Source organism: Anabrus simplex, chromosome 1 (genome assembly GCF_040414725.1).
Source record: "Anabrus simplex isolate iqAnaSimp1 chromosome 1, ASM4041472v1, whole genome shotgun sequence".
NCBI classification, from domain to species: Eukaryota; Metazoa; Arthropoda; class Insecta; order Orthoptera; family Tettigoniidae; genus Anabrus; species Anabrus simplex.
Window position 1 is genome coordinate 1,357,542,879 of NC_090265.1, and position 25,448 is coordinate 1,357,568,326.

Sequence of the window (25,448 nt, forward strand, 5' to 3'; positions counted from 1 at the left end):
AACTAAATTTCTCCCTAAATTCCTCCAAAGTCGAAATACCCTGTCTATAAACTTGAAACCAAGATCTCGCTTCTCCAAAAAATGCAATATCCAACATCTCATCAACCATATTCCACTCAATTAAACCATCGTCAAGATTCTTGGAAAACCGTTTCTCGACCGTTTTCAAGAATTCCATCGGGTTAAACTGCCGACCATTAAACTTGGGTAATTCAGTGTCCTTCGTACAAGATACGTACCTACTACATATACTGCTACCTATTTGGATTTGACTGATCTCCTGCCGTAACTTTACATGGCATGCTTTAATTCCTTCTTCAACTACCATTCTGGCATTTCCTTCTACTGACTTGAGGTCATCTTTTACCAACTTAAGGCCTTTCTCCAATTTCTCATTCTTCTCATCTATTCGCTTCGCTAAAATATTCTGATTGGTTTTAATTCTATCTATTTCTTCAACTTTATCTTCCACTATTTTTATTCTCTTGTCACATTCCTTGCTGTTTTCCACAAAATCCTTCGTAACTACATTAAATCGGCATTCGATTTTCTCAATCAATTCCAAGCATTGAGCTTCTACCTTATTGTTGACTTCCTGAATTTCCTTGCTTTGATGGTCAAACTTCTGGTTTAATTCATCTATTCTACCATTCACAGCACTACTTAAACTATCAATTTTACTAGACAATTCTACACTCACTGAATTTAACTCCTTACTCTGACTATCAATCTTACTGGATAATTCCGTACTAACTGAATTTAATTCACTATTAATACTGTATATTTCATTACTTAAAAAACTCAGTTCACTCTTCAACTCTTTACTCTGACTATCAATCTTAGTGGACAATTCAACACTATAATAATAATAATAATAATAATAATAATAATAATAATAATAATAATAATAATAATTATTATTATTATAATAATATAATATAATATAATATAATATAATATAATATAATATAATATAATATAATATAATATAATAATAATAATAATAATAATAATAATAATTATTATTATTATTATTATTATTATTATTATCGATTTTACTGGACAGTTCAGCATTATTATTATCGATTTTACTGGATAGTTCAACACTCTGACTAAGAAGCAACTGAAGTATACTAAGAATGGAAGCCTCCTCATGATCCCCTACATGCTGTGTTTGAGTCGGATTACTCGGTTCCTCATCTATCTTTCCCAATTGATCTTTTCTACTATCAGCCATTTCGCTATTCTCACTTAAATTAGATAAACTCAATGTGGTTGAATTCTTTTGACTTCTCTTATCCTGATTGTTAGTACCAGCAACTTTAACAACCTCTCTACTTCTCAATTTTATAATACTCGACCCGCTACAACATTTTTTCGTATAAAACACTTCACTGGTATAGTTTTCAGAATTCCAACCACACCTAACAAGTGCATCTACGCTTCTAAGCCTAACAGGTGTACCAACCATTCAGCTCTACGCTGGGCAGCCAATTGTAAATATTGATAATACAAATAAATAATAATAGAATATGATAAATAAAAATATATAAATAAATAAAATACTTAAAATAAATTAAATTAATAAAAATAATGTATCGAAAAGTGCGTAGTATGGGCGCCAGAGTTCACCAGAATTGACCCCTCGAATTTAGACAGAGCATGATAATTCTTTATATCCCAGGGCGTGTACATAATGCTGCGTACTGGTACATCTGCTTCAGGCCTTACCTAACCTTCTGGAAACGACTAAATAGGTAGAAACTGCACCTAGGTTCTAAAATATCTAAAATATCTAACTATATTCTCAATAAAATCCGTGCATGAGCACCTCATCAACACATCAAAATACACTTATAATACACGAACAAAAGATTGCTGGAAGACTCCATATTTACAACAACAACAATGAAACAGTGGGAAAACGAAAGCGAGAACTAAGCCACCATTTGTAGTTAGTTCGTTGAATAATGTACATATATGTATATAAGAACCCTTCACTGTCTGTATCAACACGACTTGCCGATTCTCAAAATCAGCACTTATAAAATCACACAGATACTGTACCTCGTAATACTGTGTTCACAGACTTAAACACTTGTTGTAAAGATATATACATTTGAGCAACACACGCTTGTCGTTCCTGAGCATAAATTATGGAAAGTCTGAGATAGCTTTCACCAACATATACTGCCAGACCGCCACAAGTGCTACAATACTAAGTTGTATGTCAGTCACTTTTCACAAACATAAAATACTACGTTCCACAAAAAAGACTACGTTCCACAAACGTTTGAAGTTCAGTCCAGTATAATGCAGCAGCGTCACTCCAGCACCTTCCTACCCGTACAGTGTGTGTGCACTACTTCTTTCCCGTACCGTCTGGTTCCCGCCGTTTGATCAACCTTTGTAGACATCAGTATTCCCCTGCCTCTCACATGATACGCCTAGATTGATCCTTGTCAGCCAATCATGAATGATCCTCTTGTCAAGACCACGCCGCGAACTCATTCTTGGTCCCAAGACATAAACTCTGGGATGTTTCACATGAGTCATATAACTTTCCGAGTACAACAAGCTCATCTCATCAGACTGGGATATATACATGACTCATAGAACTCCCCGACGACGACAACAACAAGTACATCTCATCAAACACTGGGATGCCCGCATGTGTCATACAAATTACCAGAGTTATTAAAGCAATGATGTTTTCCCAGCCGTGGTACAAAACAAATTACTCATACTACATATATGGAGATCTCCCAGCTTACAAATACAAGTGGCAAAATATACAAATAAAATAATAATAATAGTCGAATACTGACAATAACATATCTCACTTCTACATATTGTGCGAGGGTGTGATATACGTACTATCACAATCATCCGCTGAAGTTGTAGGCATATAGACCTGCACTATTGTGGTGGGCATTGGCTTGGCGTCTGTCTTGACAACAGTAATCCTTTCACTATGCTGGCCGTCGTAGCTTACCCGCTGCCCTATTTTCTTATTCATTATGAGATGAACTCCTGCATTTCCTCCTGTTTGATTTTGTGTTGATAATTCTGCAGTCGCCTGCTCTTCTTGCCAACGTACTTCACTTAAACCACTACATCTAACTTCATTCTATCCATTTCGCTTTACAACCATAACGATTCACATGATTCACTTTTAACATTCCACGCTCCGTCTCACAGAATGTTAGTATCCATCTTCCTGATGGTTGCCATTCGTGTAGTCCCCAGCCGGAGATCCGATTGGGGGACTGTCTTACCTCGGAGTACATGATTCATACGGAGAGAGTTGCATGCCATCGGGAGTTAGTTACCGCTGTAGTTCTCCGCTGTTTTCAGATATGTAACAGTAGCAACATAGCCTGCCTCCCTTGCAACTTCCGAAAGGCTGCTTCCCACCTTTCGATGAGCCATTCGTTAGTCTGGTCTCTCGACAGATACCCATCCGATATGGTTGCACCTACGGCTTGGCTATCTGCTTCACTGGGAAACACAGGCCTCTCCACCGTGGCGCAAGGTCACATGGTTCGCAGCGGGGCCAAAGGAACATATAGAATACAGGAAGTAGAAGTGACTGAGATATCAAGGAGGAGGTGTCTGAATGTGTCACGAGTGTTCGTAGTCGAGAAGGATTGTTATGAAAAGCATACCACTCAACATAGATTTTGTTCTAACGGAAAGAGAAAGCCATGTGCAATCCTACTGATTAATTGACCTATGATCAGGGATAATTTTCCTACAGTCAATCAATAATTATTTAAGCAGACATGTTTCGCCTTGTTTAAGAACAACATCATATCATCAACTATTTGAGCCCTTTAGAACCTCTGGTGGCCATGATCGTTTAGGCGTTGAAGTATAAACGGTCTGACACCGTGGTTAGCCGGTTCGAGTCCCGTTGGTCGAAAATATGTCACCATCAGAATGTTAGCCGGCAGGGTAGGGGAGGTGGTGGCGTACAATTTCTAATAGCTAGATTGCGCGCCAAAAGCTTGGATTAAATTCCAAACCTCTCCGCAATGCTTTTATAGAGCGAGGGCATATGACGCTGTTGATGGTGATTCGTCCGTTAAGCCTTGAGCAGACCCCTTGGTGCTATTCGACAGGAGTAGACTATGTGCCGGCACCGGGCCTCACCCTCTCCCTTCCTACTATTTAATGTCACGTCATTCATTTCATCTTATTAACTCCTCCGATGAGGTTGACGTCAGGAAGGGCATCCGGTCATAAAACCCCGCCACGACAGATTCATTTCACCTCATACCCGACCCCGTAGATAAACGGGACAAGGATTGAACAAACAAACAAACAACTAAACCTTAGTCCCGTTTCTCTATACGGGCTCGGGAATTATATATACAGTAGTATGTGTATATGGTATGCAATTTCGGACCGAGAAATTAAAGGGCTTAAGTCATGTTATAGGCCTTCAGTTTTCTATTTAAAAATGTCAGTTGCTATCTTGATTTTATAACTTCTGATTAGAATAGCCTCCCATCTTAAATGCCCGTTTTATTTCATTTAATGATTTTGTTTTGTTTTATGTAGTTGAATTATGCATGTGTTGTTCAAAATAATTATGCACTGAAGAAGCATTTGAAAAGACGAAGCATATCTCCTTGGATAAATAGTATTGACTGACTGTAAGAACATTACCCTTTATCTGTATTTTGTTTGGCACAACATTTAGCAGCTTTAAACTTTACTGATCATAAATCTATGTGATGATCTTGAACATCTAGTAGTGCAATTATTGAGAACTGTTGCAGATATCGAAGAGCTGAAATAAGGTGGCACTATCCTAACATTGTCTGTATGGGAAAACCTACGGTAGAATCACTGAGTGTAACCGCTTCCATTGTTGAGGTTCAAACTAGTGATTGGCAACGAACCGGGAGTCAGCTTACGTATGTGAGAGCTTCACGCTTCACTATGGAAAACGCCGGAATGGTTATGCAGCATATGCAACACTACTACACCGGTACTTTTGAGCTCGGATACTAGAAGTCGGGGCGAGCTTGTCATCAGTGGATACGGAATATACATCATCCCGTTCTAAAAGTGAGCTATGATAAGAGAACGTTTACAAGGTTATCACATGGCACTGGAGACCAAAGAACAGGTAAAAGCAAGACTAAATGGTAATATTTATTTTTTGGGCAGAATGTTTCCAAATTGTAGACCCTCCGACAAATTAGTGCATTGGTCATGTTCAATATCTGCAATTTTTTGCCGTATTAGCGTACAAAACTATTTCCACTTCGTCTCCCTGAAGAGACTCTCCAGACTTAAGATGGTAATCAAAGACAACATTCTGAAGGCGTGTTTACTTTCCTGTGCTCCCGATTTAAGACCCTTTGGAATTGGGGAGGGGAAATGCTTCGTTAATCTGGCAAATGAGCTGCTCAGACTGAGAGCCATGTACGGAGTTGTATCTTAGATTTCAAAATATCAATTTTATAGGAAAGAAAAAAAAGTATTCATTCAACAGTAGTTGGCTTAGCATAAAGCTATTTAAATTGACTTAGGAATTCATTATACAGCATATAAAGTGCATTCAGTATGTTATTTTTCAGGAAGGATTCCTATACATATCGGTTATAAAATTTTAAAAAATTACAATTTTGGTCATTTTCCAATGTCCAGGTTCACTTAAATATGGGAAGTTGTAATTATGAACGTCGTGTGCATTTAGAGGAGAGTTAGTCTGCGAATTTAAGATTTAGTCTCCGCCTTCACTACGGTGATAGTGCTACTATAATACGTACCGTAATACTGCTCAATAACTACAATTATCTGTTATAATAGATATTGGTTTACTTAGTTAGGCCCCCAAGTGTTCGTATAACTTAATTATCTCTGCTCCTGAACTTCGGTGAACAGTTATCTTTTAGTGTCTCTCTGTCATAAGTAAGTTGTGCTGCAAACGTGTAGGTAATTAACTGGGAAGGAAATAAGTATCATATCTGTATCAATACTGCAATGGCTCCTAATTCGGAAAACCTTCGTTATACTAATAAATCGCTATTTAATTCGAATTTCGACAAAATGTGATATGTTCGGTAAGATAGAGTTGAAATCGTAATGTATTTATCTCAAACTCAATGCACATATTTGATAGCTCTATGCAACGTTACGTAATGGAAGGACTAAAAAACCAGAGTAGATGGTTCAATCTCTGGTATTCAAACACGTTCATCATTGATCTACATTTAGGGTTGTCGCTTAGGTAACAGATTCCCTATCAATTGTTCACCTAGTATTTTCTTAAGTGATTTCAATGAACTTGGAAATTTATCGAAAATTTCCCTTAATAAATTATTTCAATCTCTAATTGCTCTTCCTATAAATGAATACTTGCCCCGATTTTTTCTCCTGGATTCTGACTTTATCTTCATAGTATGAGCTTTTATACCTTATAAAATCTCCACTCAAGCCCATTCGTCTACCCCGCTGACAGCTCGGAACCTACCGCTTAGTCGAGCAGCTCGTCTCGTTACTCCGAAGTCTGCCCAGTCCAAAGTTTGCAACATTTTATTAACACTACTCTTTTGTCGGAAATCACTCAGAACAACTCGTTCTGCTTTCTTTTGGATCTGTCCCAGTTCTCGTATTAAGTAATCCTGGTGTGGGTCCCATACACTGGAACCATACTGTAATTGGAGTCTACCAGAGACTTTGACACTATACGCTGTCTCTTTTACATCCTAACTACACTCAGTCGATACTCTCACAGCCATGTGAAACCGCAACTTTCATTTTGATCACACCAATTTTTTTCGCAGTATTTTTCACTATCACTGCAGATACACCCTTGCTATAAATAAATAAATAAATAAATAAATAAATAAATAAATAAATAAATAAATAAATAAATAAATAAATAAATAAATAAATAAATACATTCATTATCATTATATACAGTTATTCCTTTCAGCGTTCAGTCTGCAAGCCTGTGTGAATTTACCAAACGTCGCCACAATCCTCTATTCGCAACCAGGGCTGTGGCCTCATTTAGTTCTATACCTCTCATCTTTAAATCGTTAGAAACTGAGTCTAACCATCGTCTTGGTCTCTCTCTACTTCTCTTACCCTCCATAACAGAGTCCATTATTCTTCTAGGTAATCTATCCTCCTCCATTCGCCTCACATGACCACACCACCGAAGCCGGTTTATGCGCACAGCTTCATCCATCGAGTTCATTCCTAAATTAGCCTTTAATTGATCCTTACTTCAAATATCTGGGAACCTCTTCCATCTTTGCCTTTCACATGCAGGTAAATCCATCGACACAGGCGTATTTGAGCACCTTCAAATACCACCGGAGTTAGTCGGGATCAAACCCATCACCTTGGGGTTAGTAAGCCTGCACTACCATATGAGTCACTCAGCTCAGCAGTAAAGGTTGTATGTTCTCCAACTCCAAGTTGATGATGATGATGATGATGATGATAAACAGTAATATATGAACCACATCTCACTATTAGCTGTGCCAGTGTGCTTGCAATCAAGCAAACTCTTAATTATTCTTATCTAAAACGATGAAAAGCTGGAAAACTCCTCCCCCTGTGGGTGGGGGCGGTAGAATAACACCCACGGTATCCCCTGCCTGTAGAAAAGAGGCGACTAAAAGGGCCTCAGTGGCTCTGAACTTTGGAGCGTTGGTTGGCGACCACGGGGCCCTCAGCTGAGTCCTGGCATTGCTTCCACTTACTTGTGCCAGGCTCCTCACCTTCATCTATTCTATCCGACCTACCTTGGTCAACTCTTGTTCTTTTCCGACCCCGACGCTATTAGGTTTGCGAGGGCTAGGGAGTCTTTCATTTTCACGCCCTTCGTGGCCCTTGTCTTACTTTGGCCGATATCTTCATTCTTCGAAGTGTCGGATTCCTTCCATTTTTCCCTCTGATTAGTGTTATATAGAGGATGGTTGCCTAGTTGTACTTCCTCTTAAAACAATAATCACCACCACCACCTGGAAAACTTCCCTACCCGCTGAAATTCAGTGTTCTTATCTTGTAATAAGTATTCCCTGTAAACATATTCCTCATTGAAAAACTGATTTTATTACAATATTCAGTAGTTTTATGATAGTTAATTTCGACCTGACTGAATCCTTCCCGGGCATTTAATACCCGTCCATGAATAAATAGTGACTTTTAACATGATTTACAATATACTTCCATTTTTTCATCGAGTTGTGTAACACAAGATTGTTGAATTATTTCCTGAAGATAAAGTTGGATGTATGGTTTGTTTGTTTTTCTCTTTTTTTTCTGCGAATTGCTTTGTGTCGCACCGACACAGATAGGTCTTTGGCGATGATGGGACAGGAAAGGGCTAGGAGAGGTTAGGAAGCAGCCGTGGCCTTAATTAAGGTAAAGCCCCAGCATTTGCCTGGTGTGAAATGGGAAACCACGGAAAACCATCTTCAGGGCTGCGGACAGTGGGGTTCGAACCCACCACCTCCCGAATACTGGATACTGGCTGCACTTAAGCGACTACAGTTATCGAGCTCGGTATGTATGGTTTTAGAGAGCAGACTGCTACTGGGGAGGAAATAAACGTTTGGGACATCTTGCATATTTTATCGATGTTCGCTAACAAGCCTACAAGGAAATGTTCAGTTTAATGTTTCAGATACAATGCATGTCATTTCACATCTTCATATATTCCGTGAAAGAACGACATGATGATTCCTCTCCTACCGCGCCATCTGAAGTTCCGTACTTCTCCAGAGCTACCATAGTGCTAAACTCGTAGCGCCTATGAGATCGTGCGCTATCACGATTTAGCCGTACTTATGGTAAGAGCTGCTTTATAACACAAAATTTCAATTTTAGCTGGATGAAACGAATTGTTCTCTCGAAGATGGGAGAAGCAAATGAACGTTAATTCGGGCTTCCTTGCACTCCGTGAGAGAAAATTGAAGTGCCGTTCTTGATATCATGTAGCATTAAGTTATCGCCTTACTTTCCTACTTACCTAAGATAAATTGCTTCTTGCCTACGGTCAAATTCACTAAATGTCTCAAGTATGAATAATTTTATTTTAAAAGCGTACCGGTTAATATAAACTGCACTGCGCATTTCGTACTTTGTATTTCCGAGCGTAAATATAAATAATATATATATAAGAAATATTATAACATTCTCGAAGCTAGCATTCCAAAGAAGATGTTTCAGCTGCGTAGAAATAAAGTAACACAAATCTGTTAATCAATTTAGGAATAATGGATTTTTCTATTTTAACCAAAATATAACCGAAATATTGGCTATTTATCCAACAGACCCTGAAGTCCTGCACTATTCACATGTATTTTTCTAAAAGGAGAAATAATGCCTTCTTCTCTTGTTAATTTAAAATTTAGTGCTTGACAATAATATTTTAATGTACCATTTGCCACCGAGGTAGACACCTCATTTATAAATAAAGTGATTTTGATTTGATTTAATTCCCGTGTTGGAAGCGAAAATTCATGTCCTGCAAAGCACTGCTTTTATAAATACTTATAATTGATAGTTTGGAATTAGAATACATTTCTATTCATTAAAGAAAAAAATATTGGGAGTCGTCGAGGTCTCGAATTCGAACATATTCTAAATAACCTCGCCTCCGCATGGGAAGAGTTCGAGAATAAAGAGAAGATCTGAATGAGAAAATTATAAATTGCGAATTACTAGCCCTATATCTCCTGTAATTTATTGCGTTTAAACTACACGAAAAATGAATTACACGACACTTTTATGAGTTTCTAACATGATCATCTAATATAATACACTGCTGTGAAAAACTTAAGAATGGGATATATAAAGCAACATAGCATATCAACGACTCAGCGGAAATGAATGAAAGTGTGGTAAAACGTTGCCAGATGGTCTCCCACACGTGCATAGAAACCTGGCTTGAGGTCAGCGCGACTATAGCACCAAATGGGTCTGGCCCCACAAAAGAGGCAGTTGAAGGAAAAGGACAAGACAGCGTGAGTCAATCAGCGAGCTGTTACGGTGCACTGTGGTGGTGTTATTCATTACAACATGGCCCGGAGACAACATATGGATGACTTCACACGGGGAAGAATCATCAGGAAACTGGAAGAAGGACGAAGTGTGACGAGTGTAGCCCAGGAGTTTGGTATTGCTCACAAGATTGTTTCACGTGCATAGAGAGCATTTCGAACCACTGGCACTGCTGCCCGAAGGAGAGGAGGTGGTTGACCACGGTCAATTACAGCAGCAGATGACCGCTAGATTGTGCAACAGGCAAGAAGAGACTCACGTCAAACAGCGGGTGCAATTGCAACCACATTTAACAGGAGGTCAAGGCACCCAATCTCATGCTCCACAGTGGCACGGCGACTGCATGGAGGTGGTCTGTTTGTCCGACGACCATTACGTTATGCTACGTTAACACCCGCACATCGTCGGCACCGTTTGCGATGGTTCCAAGAGCATCAGGTCTGGACCGACGGGGAGTGGGGTAGGGTGTTCTTCTCAGATGAAAGTAGATTCAGTCTGAGTAGTGGTTATAGACGTACCCTAATCTGGCGAGAGGTGGGAACGCGTAAAACGCGCAGGAACATTGTGGAATATGATCATTTTGGTGGCCCAAGTGTATGGTGTGGGGAGGCATAATGTTGCATGAGCGCGCCGACCTCCAAATCTTTGAACGGGGTACACTCACTGGTCAACTTTATTGTGGCAGTGTACTCCTTCCCATGTGTTTTTTTCCAGGGGTGCATTCGGCCCTAACTTCATTTTCATGGATAACAATTCAAGACCGCATCGAACAGTGCAGGTGGAGGAGCTCTTGGAACGAGAGGCTATTCGGCGAATGGAATGGCCTGGAATTGGAAACTACGAGAACCGCGCTGCTAGGGTCAAACAGGGAGTACGGCAAGGATGTATATTATCTCCCCTGCTGTTTAATCGATACTCTCTTCAGAGCTGCTCTCGAAGAAGCGGAAGTTGGAGTAAAAGTTAACGGTAGGCTGATCAACAATCTACCGGGCGAGTTGGCCGTGCGGTTAGGGGCGCACAGCTGTGAGTTCGCATCCGGGAGATAGTGGGTTCGAGTCCCACTGTCGGCAGCCCTGAAGATGGTTTTCCGTGGTTTCGAATTTTCACACCAGGCAAATGCTGGGGCTGTACCTTAATTAAGGCCACGGCCGCTTCCTTCACATTTCTAGGTCTTTCCTGTCCTATCGTCGCCATAAGACCTAACTGTGTCAGTGCGTCGTAAAGCAAATAGCAAAAGAAAAAGCGATCAACAATCTGAGATACGTAGATGGCACTGTCGTCTTGGCTGACCGTACTGAAGGTCATCAGCGTCTGGTAGACAGAATCGTATCATGAGGGGATAAATTTGGACTCATAATTAACACCGACAAGACAAAGGTGGTGGCCATTTCCAGAACTCCTAACACTTACATTCTTAAGAACATTTATGGGGAACAAGTTGAACAAGTACGAAAGTTTGAGTACTTTGGCAGCTGGATTACTGAGGATTTAGGGATCCGTGTATGAATAGAAATGGCTCGTGCTAGCTCTCTGAAAGTGAGAAATCTTCTGTGTGACAGAAGCCTCAGCTTGGAGACATGTCACTACTTGGTCAGATGCTATGTACAGTATATTCAGTTCTTCCGTACGGCGTTGATACATGGATTCTGAAATGTAACACCATTAAAAGAATAAATGCCTTCGAGATGTGTGGGTGTTCCGAAGGATGTTACAGATCTCGTGGATTGACCACGTCTCCAATGCTGCCGTCCTCAGAAGCATGAGGAGGGAACGAATGTTGATGTGCACAATCAAGAAAAGAGAGTCAGCATACTTTGGGCATATTCTGAGGAATGAAAAGTACAACCTACCTAAATTGATCATGCCGGGTAAAATTGATGGACGTAGAGTTCACGGTCGAAGGAAGCACTCTTGGCTGAGGAACTTACGGAATAGGACAGGACTAGATTCGAGTAGACTGATGAGGACAGTCATGTCAAGAAGATCCCTTCTTTTTAGGTGGGTTGTTAGGAAGTGGTGTCGGCTATGCTGCTTGTAATTGTGAAACATCTTGTAAGTAGGACACGCTGAACACCTCTTCCTTTGCTGGATTTGTTGAAGGAGTATGATATCAACGGTTGTAAGATGAATGAAAAGTTAATCGCATGTTGTGCAGGTATCTTAGTTTATACTCACTGTGAAAGAAGTCTGAATATGTTCGCCGGGATGTTGCAATCTGGATACATTTCAGTAAAGCGTCTATGCATAACAGTTAGGCTAAGCTCAGCAGGGAGACATTCCTTATGACTCTTTCCTCTGCTGTAGTGACTTTCTTGTTTGGGGAATACCTGTGTGTTGACGAATTAAAACTTTTGTAGGGTCGTTAACAATTCGACGTCGATAATAATGAGTACATCTCACATTCTCCACCTGAACGTTGTGTTTTACATGTTGCTATAATGCATGCAAGTCTTCTTGGGGTCACTTTAAATGTGTCACACACTTTTTTTTTTAACATACCTTCACTTTGCGTATATCGCGTTTCAGCCAGTAGATTACCTTGGCTTGTCGTCAATGATTCTTGATGGATACAGTACTTTTGTGTCCATCTCTTGGCACAGGCCAGAGTAAAGTGTAGCTTTCACCGAAGTCCCAGTCTCATCCATGACTGTGACAATATGGAAGCTGCTGGGGTATGGGTGGTGCTGAGTAATGGCATTCCGAGCACGACTAGTGCATCTGAGTGTTATGAAAGGTGTTGCTCATAGGGTCAGTCGTGCTGCAATAGCACTTTCTGACCCAGTGAGGAAAGCAAAGGCAAACTACCTCACTCCTCGTCTTGCCTAGTACGCCTCATTTTGGTGCTGTCATTGGTTTTTGCTGTTTCCTTATAACCGCATAACCTTTGGTGGTGCTATTTGAGGATCCAACCAGCCTCTGGGCTGATGACCTAACAGACAGACAGTCGTCAATGAAGTGCAGATTTCCCACTCCTTGTGAGGATATACAGGCCCGTAATAGAAACTGAATGGTTTGGAAATCTCTTAACATGCTGAGGAAGGTCTAAGGTCAATTTGGCGACGTGGAGCTACATGAACGCCGACATGATCAAGTGTAAATATGCAGAACAACCCGTCAAACACATGCTACCGTGTCAACTGCGTTCATCATCTTGCCATCATCTTGAAGCCAGGCAGGATGCACTGGATGTGGCGAAGTTTTGGTCAAAATTAATATAATGTTAAGATTGTTGTGATTGTGTGGTATGTTTCTGACACGAGAATAATAATAATAATAATAATAATAATAATAATAATAATAATAAATGAAATGAGCAATACTTTCACATCATATTCATAACACGGACAGGCTGAATAAGGAATGGTATTTCTACCATCGCAACATCTCACTAATATTCACCTTGTCAAAACCAATACCAGAAGATGTAGTACACTGTAAACAATATGTCTCATCTCTATACATAAAATAAGAGTTTTGTCTGTACATTGCTCAACCAGGAAATGCACTATTTACTTTTCTGTAATTTTTTTCTGTATGTATATATGCGCATCACGAGAAAACGGGCGAAGAGAATTTAATGAAAATCGGTATGTAAGGTCGGGTAATTAGCCACTACAATCTAAGCTATAAATAATTTCTTTCACGCAAATTGAAATGGTAGTTTAGGGGAAGGCCTAAAATTTAATTTTCAAATAGTAATGTCATTAGTTGTCTTAGCGATAAATACTACTTAACTAAAGTTATAGAATTAAATTTCCGATCATTTATGTCTTATACATTTTAACCTTACCTGCTATGATAATTGTATTTCTGTTGCTAAGTTCATATCAACGCCGAGCCATAAGAAAATAGATTAAGAGAATTGAATGAAAATCGGTATATAGAGTCGGGTAATAAGAAACTACGGTCTAGGCTATACATAATTTTTTTCACCCTGGATTAAATAGTATCTCACGGGAAGGCGCCTAAAATTTAATGTTTAAATACCTATGTTATTGGTTCTATCGAAAAGTACTACATAACAAAGTTATAGAGAATACAATTTCCGATCATTTATGTTTTATTCAGTTTTACCGTACCGACTATGGTGAGAGTGGTATTTCAGAGTTGCAAGAAAATTAAATGTGAAGGCGTACAATATCGAAAGCTCATAAAATTGATCAACAATAACATTACCGGTACATAGACCATTGTTTGTTCTGATATTCTTTGTCTCTCATGCAGCCACTCATCTCCGATAGATGGGATTACTATTGCGTACCGAGTATAACAGCCTGCCTGAATATTGACGAGAAATAGCTGGAGAGCTAGATAACTTTCTTTTTTAGCATGCCATTCCTCTGGTTCATACATTTTCTGATACTGTTGGTACGTAACACGCTGGTTCATCATAGTATGCGAACTATTCAATCCCTACTTTGACCCGCTGATTGGAATGATCATTGTGCACACTAAACGGAATTATGGTAGAAATTATGACCTGGTTTAGAGTTGCAATTTCGGTCTATTCCAAATTATAGCACCACAATCAAAATTCAACCCTAAAAAGAGCCGTTCCTTTTTAAAAAAAAGCTCCTTCACTTTCATTAAATTCTACATTCATTTTATTCCAAATTAGCAGCGAAGGGAGGGTTTCTCCTCTGACTTGGAGGAAAAATTTGCCTCCAAATCAGATAGTTTTTCCCCTCACCAGTGTAGTGAACTGAGATTTTCCAACTCATCGGGCACTCCTATTAAACATATGAGTAGAAGGGCATAATTTTTGCCCTGAGACTTTGCCAACCCTCCCCAGAAATTAAAGAGTGTTCACGGCTGACGGCTGTCTGCGGCCTGAACTTTCCAGCTCTGGAACTTTCGACTGTTAGATCGGCAACGTACTACTGTTCGTTAAAAGTGTGTAAATTCGTGGTCTTTCATTTGATCGAGTATTTCATTTGATAGCATTGCTTTTAATCGCGACATTCCTACTGGCGTCATTGTAATGATCTATGCTGATTTCAGTTGGGAAAACCACTAAGACAGTCTTTCTGAGGATGTAAAAAGGCAGGCGGAGATTGTCTGGCAGGATAATGAAAACTTGCCGACTTTATTGTAACTGATGGTAGGCAAGAGTTCCTACCATTACGATGAAAATCCCTAACCCAGTCTTCACAAAAGACAAGAAGTGTGATGACTTTCCCGTCGCGTTTCTAGGGTAACGTTAAGAGCTATGCGGTTTAATGCAGTTTTGTTCGCAACGTGTACACTACCTAACTTAGAATTCTATATACAATGTAGAATTCCGCAGCGAAGCACGCGTACATCAGCTAGTCAGAAATAAATCTTAGGTGGAGAAAGGAAATACCCATCATTATTAGAGAAGTGTGTATTACTGTATATATGAAACAACGATTTTCTTTGTTATTCGGAGTTAATTTCTCTTGCACTTATCATATCATGGCCACAGTATTTTGTATGTTGTATATTCTGCTCTCCTTCTGTGAATATTCCGAGCGAGTATGTTTATGGACCTGTATATTTAAGAGAATTAACTCTCACGTAAGCCTGTTCGTGCCGCTCTGTTTTAAACTACTCTCTCTGCATTAATCATACCAAGACAGATATGAGCATCGTGCTGATTTGTTTTTTCTCATTCTGTTACCTGTTCTATGGATTGAATTATCCTTGCTTGCTTTATGTAATCGTACTACTCTCGTGTTGACAATATTATATTATATGGATTGTTGACTTCCTAGAGAGTTAACAATATCAGATTGTAATGTTAATTCTTCCCCTCTCCCTTTTATATGTACTGTATATTCATTTTTCCTTTATGTTCAAATCGATTTCGTTGTTACTTCAATATGCGCTGAATTTACTTCATAGATACCATTTTCTTGTAAATGTATAATAATAATAATAATAATAATAATAATAATAATAATAATAATAATAATGATGATGATGATGATGATGATGATGATGATGATGAAGAAGAAAAAAAAGAATGTCTGCCTCTGTGATGTAGTGGTTAGTGTGATTAGCTGCCACCCCTGGGGACCCAGGGTTCGATTTCCGGCTCTGCCACGAAATTTGTAAAGTGGTACGGGGTACACTCAGCCTCTGGAGGTTAACTGAGTAGAGGGAGGTTCGATTCCCTCCTCAGCCATCCTCGAAGTGGTTTTCCGTGCTTTCCCACTTATCCTCCAGACAAATGCCGGGATGGTACCTAATTTAAGGCCACGGCCTCTTCTTTATATATCTCTTCCAATCTTCCCATACCCCTACAAGGCCACTGTTCAGCATAGCAGGTGAGGCCAGCTGGGCGAGGTATTGGTCCTCCTCCCCAGTTGAATCCGCCGACCCAAAGTCTGACGCTCCAGGACACTGCCCTTGAGGCGATAGAGGTGGGATCCCTCGCGGAATCCGAGGGAAAAGCCAACCCTGGAGGGTAAACGGATTCAGAAAGAAAGAAAGATAATAATAATAATAATAATAATAATAATAATAATAATACCGAGCTCGATAACTGCAGTCGCTTAAGTGCGGCCAGTATCCAGTATTCAGGAGATAGTGAGTTAGAACCCCACTGTCGGCAGTCCTGAAGATGGTTTTCTGTGGTTTCCCATTTTCACACCTTAATGCCACAGCTGCTTTCCTTCCACTCCTAGCCCTTTCCAGTCCCATCGTCGTCGTAGGATATATGTGTGCCGGTGCGAAGTAAAGCAACTTGTAAAATAATAATTGTATGGCCTCAGCTACCGTATGCAGTCATTTTTATTTCACGTCATCTAGGCTGCATTTGTGTCATTTTCGACGTTCCGTTTACTATTACTAGATGGCAGAGTAAACCTGATCTACTGAGTTTGAATTGGTCTTGTCGGCTAAACACCAGTTTTTTTCACCAGAGATCATTTACATGTCGACATCGCAGAACCTGGAGTGCCAAATGGACATTTTATTCTGCTCTTCAAAAGTTTGACTAGCTCTTCCGGGTTTAAACTCGCCGTCTTGGGATCCTGAGGTCGACGTTACCACTGATCCGCAGAGCGATCTTATAATATGTGTTAATTTTTCCTCTTTGCGTCGTCGTGTAGAAATCGGTTCGTATTCAGCGGTCGATAAGACAGATTGTCTGAAACAAGTGCTCCATCACAACAACAGTTCGTTTTGAAACTTGTTCTGAAAAAAATGAAAAGCAGTTGGCAACAAAAATCATTCAGAAAAGCACCAAACTAGCAAAACTTAGCGGAGAACTGCAACGTCGAACTGCTTTCGACCGAGCGAGTTGGCCGTGCGGTAAGGGTCGAATAGCTGTGAGCTTGCATACGCGAGATGGTTGTTTCGAATCCCACCGTCGGCAGCCTTGAAGATGGATTTCCGTCGTTTCCCATTTTCACACCAGGCAAATGTTGGGGCTGTATCTTAATTAAGGCCACGGCCACTTCCTTGCGTCGCCGAAAAGTGCGACGTTAAACCACTAGGAAAAAAAACTGCTTTCGAAATACGTACGTTAATCCGTTGGTAATGGTTTCAGTAAGTAACAAAGATATCTTAACAATGCATTGAATTGTTTGCTACGGGATTCAGGTCACGTATCTTTAAGCTTGCATTCGGGAGGTGACGGGTTCGAACCCAACTGTCGGCAACCCTGAAGATGGTTTTCGGTAGATTTCCATTTTCACACTAGGAAAATGCTGAAGCTGTACCGTACCGTAATTAAGGATATGGTCACGTGCCCATCATCTCCATGATCTGTCTGAGTCGGAGCTACGGAAAACAAACAGCAACAATTAACTGGTAAAATCCATACCATGTAAATTTTTGGACCTTATTTTATTTTCTCGTCCCGAGAGTTGCATTTTTAACAGCTAAAGTCATAACCGTCAAAGATCTTCTGAGCGAAATGTGAAAAAGTGTTAAACTCTCATTCAGGTGCGGCTACATTCAAATTATACTGTTGGTTCTGTAATTTCTGCTGATATGGAAACAACCAAATTGTTGGCTCTCTGTTGACCCCCGAAAATTCCTGGTTGCTAAAAGTAATGTGGTCTACTACAACAGCGCTTCGAGATGGCAACCACCAACTTCGATGTTATTATACACAGCTGACTGTATCGGAGTCTTTGAACAAATGGCTTTTACATGTACAGACATAGAGACACAAATACCCAGTCCCCGAGCCAGAAGAATTAATCAGAAGAGATCAAAATCCCCGACCCGGCCGGGAATCGAGCCCGGTACCCTCCGAACCGAAGGCCAGTACGTTGACAATTCAGCCAACGAGTCGGACTGTCAACAGAATTAAATACACACCTTAAACAGTTCGTATACGCCTTTGCTAGACTCAAGTTTCGTTCCGACAATGCCGGGCTGAGTGGCTGAGTGGCTCGGACGGTTAAGGCGTTGGCCTTCTAACCCCAACTTGGCAGGTTCCATCCTGGCTCAGTCCGGTGGTATTTCAAGGTGCTGAAATATGACAGCCCCGTGTCGGTAGATTTACTGGCACGTAAAAGAACTCCTGCGGGACTAAATTCCGGCACTTCGGCGTCTCCGAAGACCATAAAAGTAGTTAGTGGGACGTAAAGCAAATAACATTATTATTATTATTATTATTATTATTATTATTATTATTATTATTATTATTATTATTATTCCTTCCCACAATAAACTTTCTTCAGCTCATCCAGGCTATTTCTAAGGTTGCTGGAGCCATCCAGGCTAATTTTGGATTTGGCCGGGAGTGTAAGGCCGGATGGCCTTGCTGACGTCACATGATTTTTGAGAAGAAACATCTGAATCAAGGATCGAGCGGGATTCGAACCCTAGCCTTCCGGGTGGAAAGCCAGCAGCTAAGCTACTGAGCTAATCACGACCTCCAATGAATGTGAATCAATGCAGACAATATGATACTTGGAAGTAATTTAATATGAACAAATTAGTGGTTCAGATTTCATTAGTAACTGCTAATCTGCATTTAGAGCAGTCGCCCATGTGGGAGATTCCCTATCAGTTGTTTTCCTAGCCTTTTCTTAAATGATTTCAAAGAAATTGGAAATTTATCGAACATCCCTCTTGGTAAGTTATTCCAATCCCTTACTCTCCTTGCTTTAAACGAATATGTGCCCCAATTTGTCCTCTTGAATTCCAACTTTATCGTCATATTGTGATCTTTCTTACTTTTAAAGGGATCACTCAAACTTACTCGCCTAATAATGTCATCCCACGCCATCTCTCCACTGACAGCTCAGAACATATCACTTAGTCGAGCAGCTTGTCTTCTTTCTCCCAATTCTTCGCAGCCCAAACTTTGCAACATTTTTGTAACGCTACTTTGTTGGAAATCATCCAGAACAAATAGAGCTGATTTTCTTTGGATTTTTTCCAGTTCCTGAATCAAGTAATCCTGGTGAGGGTCCCATACACAAGAAGCATACTCTAGTTGGGGTCTTACCAGAGACTTATATGCCCTCTCCTTTACATTCTTACTACAACCCCTGAATACCCTCATAACCATGTGCAGAGATCTGTACCCTTTGTTTACAATCATATTTATGTGACTACCCCAATGAAGATCTTTCCTTATATTAACGCCTAGGTACTTACAATGATCCCCAAAAGGAACTTTCAACCCCATCAACGCAGTAATTAAAACTGAGAGGACTTCTATTATTTGTGAAACTCACAACCTGACTTTTAATCCCGTTTATCACCATACCACTTCCTACTGTCCATCTTTCTTTACACTCTGAAGGTGCAGTACAAAGGCTGAAAAGCATGTCCACGCCAGGACGAAGGAAGCGGTCGTCACTTGCTTCTGTCAGCGTGAAAGCTGGGCTCAAGGAAAATTAAATCTTCTCCCGCTAGACAAACAATTAGGCAGCAGGTGGAGGTGTTCGCTCACAAACCTCAGCGTAGGACGGGAGAGGATTATGAAATTTACCCTGCGATCAATAAAATATTCGCGTCTTCTACCGTGCAGCGCTAACTTTACTGTGTACTGTACATGTCCTCTTGATGACCGTAGTCTTCAACTGGTGCAGAATAATATTTAGCGGCATAATAACATTTCTGTTGACATTTTCCTCATATACTTCATGATTTTTTTTTTTTTAATTTCGTGAACTATAACTCTATTATCGGAAAGTAGCAGAAAGCTGGAAGTATAAATCTACAAAAACAAAAACAAAAAAAAGTATTTCGAATTATGACGTTGACTTAACCTGTTCCCTAGTATGGGCGTACATACTGTTACGTGATAATGCAACTGTCAGCTCTCTTGAAGTCACCTTCGGTAGTTTCTGAATGAGTCAGACAGAGGGGCTACCAGTCGACCTGCAGGCACGTGACAACCTCTGCTTTTTTTATCCCTAACGTCTGGAGTCTCCGTAAATTTTCTGGATGGCGAAACTAGAACACTCGTATTCTGGCCGAACTCTGAAGGTACTAGAACTTCTTCACCAGGTATATAAAATCAGGCTTGCCCGAAGGGAGATGTGTTGTTGTTGACTGTTGTAAGTTAAATGGTCAGTTACAAGTCTTGAGCTGCGAGTTTAGAGTGCGGATTGGTCAGACGTGAGTTGTCTAGAGTCGAGCCAAGTGTACAGCAGTCGTGCGTTCGAACCTGACTACATGGAGCTAATGTGTGCAGTGAAGTGAAAGGTGAAATCTGTCGGTCAAGATTATTGAAAGTCGCCCGGCCCAGGTGGTGTGTATGTGTGATTTGGTCAGATCACCCTGAATTAAACTAGTTCAATAAAACAGCCAGTGTTTTACGCATAGCAATACCATTATTTCGAATAATTGCATAGTCTTCATGTACCACTAATAAGTGTGAATACGGTCTAATTGGTTCTCTTATATTAAAAAGCCCAGAGGAAGCTATAAATATTTGAATTCACTATCCTACTATTGTTTATTTTTCATAGTTCTGGTAGAAATAAGGAAGGTCTAGCGAAAAGGAGCTGCCCCATATCATATCAGATGTTTCGCAGCTACTTACTATCGGCTATTTACAGTATAATACACTCCCTCTAGTTCGGCCACCTCGCAGCCGTACCTTAGGCCGGGCTAACTGAGAATATGCTATAAATACCAATATTTAGCTTAAGTGAAATACAGTGCATAAATAAAGAATCAAATATAAGGCAAACAGTATTAATGTGTCTTTACCAATTGTACTCACCCGAAATGAGTTGATGTCTTTATGATGTCTCCATACACTATTGAAGTTTCACTCCCGCTGAGAGATAAACAGTCGTGGTGGAAAATTAAATGCTGAAAAAATATTGCAAGAACTCAGAATTTAAATTGTAAATGTACACTAACACTTCGTATAAACATCACAGACTGTCGTAAACAAAAGGAGCTCGCATTATAATATAGAACTGCATCATAAACCCTGCAGAATTCAAAAATTAAAAGAAACGTGTTATCTTTCCCTGTTCTTTTTGTCAATTACATTTTTAGAAGCAAAATCACGCCACTTCTTTATAAACATTATATCAACTGCTGTTGCGTCTGTCTGCTGCCGATTGTAAAGCTGCACTTCCCTCAGCGGGCCCCATTTTCCCCTCTTCATTCAGGGGCCGGGTGCCGGCCGGAGTTTCCGGCGGCCGAACTAACCGAAGCCGAACTGGAGGGAGTCTACTGTACTTTCACAGCACTGTAAACTCGGTGGCATAAGGAATTACAACGAATTTCGTTTATAACAAAGTAAATATTTAAAGATTTATCCATGATAGGCTGGAAAGCAGAACGTTGGTTGCAGAGGTTATTGTTTTAAGGATGAGTAATTACAATTGCGTTGCATGTTATTAGCCGATTTGTACACGGAAAGTTCATGTAACTTGTAGGCATATATAAAGACTTGCAATTACACGCGGCTTCGTTCGCGTGGATTTCATAATTTGTTAAAAGTAATAGTTTCTCGGTGTTGTACCAAGACATTATCTGAAAATCCCTAAAGTATAAAAACTCTCCGAAAAATTCAGTTTCATTTACCCCAGAAACTCTTTGTAAACAACGTTTGTGGTATAGCCTTTTGGGGTTAAGATGACCATGCAACATAGAACTGTACATGTGAGAAACAGTCTTCTCGCAATTCGAAAAAAAAAACAACAACACATATTTCTTTATTTTAAAAGGAGATACTAAATACCAATTTCCACGTCTGTAACATCTTTAGATTTTTAGATATAAGTATCTTCAAAGTATTCAACTAATATTTCAATTCTTTAACGCCCCCCTTAATTGGATTTTCCGAAAACAACGAAATACGTATTTCTTTGCTTTTAAAGGAGACTCCAAATACCAATTTTCACATCTGTAACATCTTCAGTTCTTGAGACATCAATATCCTAATAAAAAATAATTCAACCCCCTTTTCAGTCCATTTTACCACCCACCCTTAAATGTTCTTTTTTCGAAAACAGAAAATTTTCAAAAGAGATTAGAGATACCGATTTTCACATCTGTAACATGTTATATATGCTCATTTTAAAAATTCACCCCCTTTTTCGTTTCCCCTTAAGTGGATTTTTCGAAAACAAATTGCCTGTGTTTCTTTACTTTTACAGGAGATTCCAAATACCAGTTTTCACGTCTGTGACATTTACATTTCTGAGATATACTGTAGATACATTATTTTTAAAAATTCACCCCCTTTGTCACTATTGTTCACCCCCAACTAATTGGAGTTTCCAAAAACAAAAAAATGTTTCTTTATTTTTAAAGGAGATTCCAAATACCGATTTTGATGTCTGCAACATCTTCAGTTTTTGAGATATATGTATTCTCATAAAAGGTATTCAACCCGGTTTTCACCGTTTTTCACCCCCTTTAATGGTATTTTCTGAAAGCAAAAACTACGTGCTTCTTTATTTTTGAATGAGATTCCAAATACCAATTTTTACGTCTGTAAACTTTCAAGTTTTTGAGATACAGATATACTTATTTGAACAATTGACCCCCATCTTTTCACCCCCTTACGGAATATCTAAAAATACTCCCTCAGTGAGTACCTGCACTCTAGTATAAATGTATCCCCAAAATGTCATTTCTTTATGTCCAGTAGTTTTGGCTCGGCGATGGTGAATCAGTCAGTCAGTCAGGACATGTTATCTATATATATAAAATAAGAGTTTTGTCTGTACATTGCTCAGAATTTAAAAATAATGGTATTTATATATGTCGTGTCCACAGTAACAAGGAAAAACACTTTTTAATTTTACGTAATGTCTGTCTGTCTGTCAGTCTGTCTGTCTGTCTGTCTGTCTGTCTGTCTGTGGACGCATGACGAGAAAACGGCTGAAGAGAATTGAATGAAAATCGGTATGTAAAGTCGGAGAATAAGGAACTATAGTCTATCCTATAAAGAATTTTATAAGACGCCCTAATATCACAGAGTCGAAAGGAAACTAAATGTGAAAGGCTACAATATAGAAAGCTCATAAAATTGATCAACAATAACATTACATTGACCATTGTGTGTTGTGATATGCTTCGTGTCTTCTGTTGCCACTCATCTCCGATAGATAGGATTACTACTACGTACCGAATATTTTTGTAAAAATTTGCTTTATGTTGTACCGAAGCAGATAGGTCTTATGGCGACGATGGGATAGGAACGGGCTAGGAGTGCGAAGGAAGCGGCCTTGACCTTGATTAAGGAACAGCCCCAGCATTTTCCTGGTGTGAAAATGGGAAACCACGGAATACCATCTTCAGGGCTGCCGACATTGGGTTTCGAATTCACTATCTCCCGAATGCAAGCTCACAGCTGTGCGCCCCTAACTACACGACCAACCCGCCTGGTCGTATCGTACGTAACACATTGGTTCATCATAGCATTCGAGCTATTCAATCCTTACTCTGAGGCACCGATTGGAATGAGCAGTGTGCATATTTAACGGAATAATGGCAGGGGAGTGTTCATGGCTGTCTGCGGCCTGGTAATTCCAGCTTTGGAACTTTGGACTGTTAGATGGGCACCGTGGTACTGTTCGTTAAAAGTGAGAAAATGTGCAGTTTTTCATTTGATCGAGTATTTTATATGATAGCATTGCTTTTAATAGCTACATTCCTATTGACGTTTTTGTAGTGACATATATTGACTTCAGTTAGGAAAACCACATTCCTGAGAATCCCGTAGCGAAGCACGGGTACATTAGCTAGTTTTATATGTATAGATGTCTCTTGCTCCTGGTGTGAATTAATAACTACCTCTGTTATATCATTAAATGAATAAATTCATCAGTCAGACAAATCTTACATGCAGTAGTTCCTTGTGTACCTTACAACGCAACTTTCAATACGATCGTATCGAAACCGACAATGCAATTTCGCTAAGAGGATCAGGAGACCATAAAATAGCGATTTACAAAAATTCAGCTGCCATTTCGAATTGTAAGGTGTCGAAATGTTTATTCAAAATGCGTGTGACAGCGCAGCTACTGGACAACCCTTGCGGCTTGCTGGCTAGGCGGCGCACAGCAGAGTGGAGTTCAAGTTGTGCCTGGGAGAGAGAGAGAGAGAGAGAGAGAGAGAGAGAGAGAGAGAGAGAGAAAACTGACAGGTTACCGCGCGCCAAAGTCACTACATTGTTGGGGAACGAATGTGAAACTTAAATGAGGTGCCTTATTCATATGACAAAACACAAATATTTTTGGCACCACGCACAACGAATATGCACTTTAAGGCCACATGTTCTTGTAGTTTTCCTTGCTTGTTTGAAGACAATATTTCGCAGTCACTTCGATATCGGGGAGGTCTTCCCGTTGTGCAATTGGTTATGAACCACGAATATTTAATCATGTCCTTGAACCGTGGGGAATAAATTTGAAAATGAATGATGGGTTGCTTTTTCACTATGCTGTTTCTCTGATAAACTTCAAACTGAAAATCTTCACAAGCCGGCGCAATGTCTTTTAAACGGCGATACAAAGCCTTCCATTGCCAGATGAAAAACTTACCCAAGGGCTATATTTTCCCTGTAGTGTCGGGAGTAATCTAGAGAATTTCGTGCTGTTGCCAGGAGGAATGTCTTCAAGAAAGCTTTCATCATCATTACAAGTGGTCCAGGAATCTAACAGTAGCGAACGCTTTCTTCGGCGAATGGAAGACGACTTTAAATCAATAATTTAATTCCTTTTCTCATTTTCCCTAATTTTGTGGCTGTTACAATTATATTTTTGGCATGAAACGCTTCTTTGGAAACTCTCGGACCGAAAGTTTCAGTCGCCTCTTGTAGTAGTACCAAGAATCACTTCGGGAAAAGGGTACCGACCGTACTAACTGTGGGTTGTGTACAAATGGGTGAGCGCACTAATGAATTGATCAACTGTTTCTGTATGTTCTCACCAACAAACGAAATACTCCTTTCCACTTTCATATCGCCCACAAAATCACTCTGATCTGTATTGAAGAAGGGG

The 25,448-nt window shown here is 39.9% G+C and overlaps 2 protein-coding genes across 5 annotated transcripts in view; one reads left to right on the forward strand and one right to left on the reverse strand.

The window, feature by feature from the left end:
* LOC136859016 (death-associated protein kinase 1) overlaps positions 1 to 25,448 on the reverse strand; it is a 1,193,585-nt gene that overhangs the window by 397,880 nt on the left and 770,257 nt on the right. The gene's annotated exons all lie outside the window — the stretch shown is intronic.
* sigmar (Tumor necrosis factor alpha-induced protein 8-like protein sigmar) overlaps positions 1 to 25,448 on the forward strand; it is a 271,156-nt gene that overhangs the window by 203,635 nt on the left and 42,073 nt on the right. Inside the window, exon 1 of one of the 4 annotated variants that reach the window (XM_067137807.2) lies at positions 20,607 to 20,679. The exons of 2 other annotated variants lie outside the window; for them this stretch is intronic. The gene's annotated coding sequence lies outside the window, so the exon portion shown is untranslated. Of the gene's footprint in view, positions 1 to 20,606; positions 20,726 to 25,448 lie in introns of those variants that run through there. One more of the 4 variants, XM_067137806.2, reaches the window with a different exon arrangement.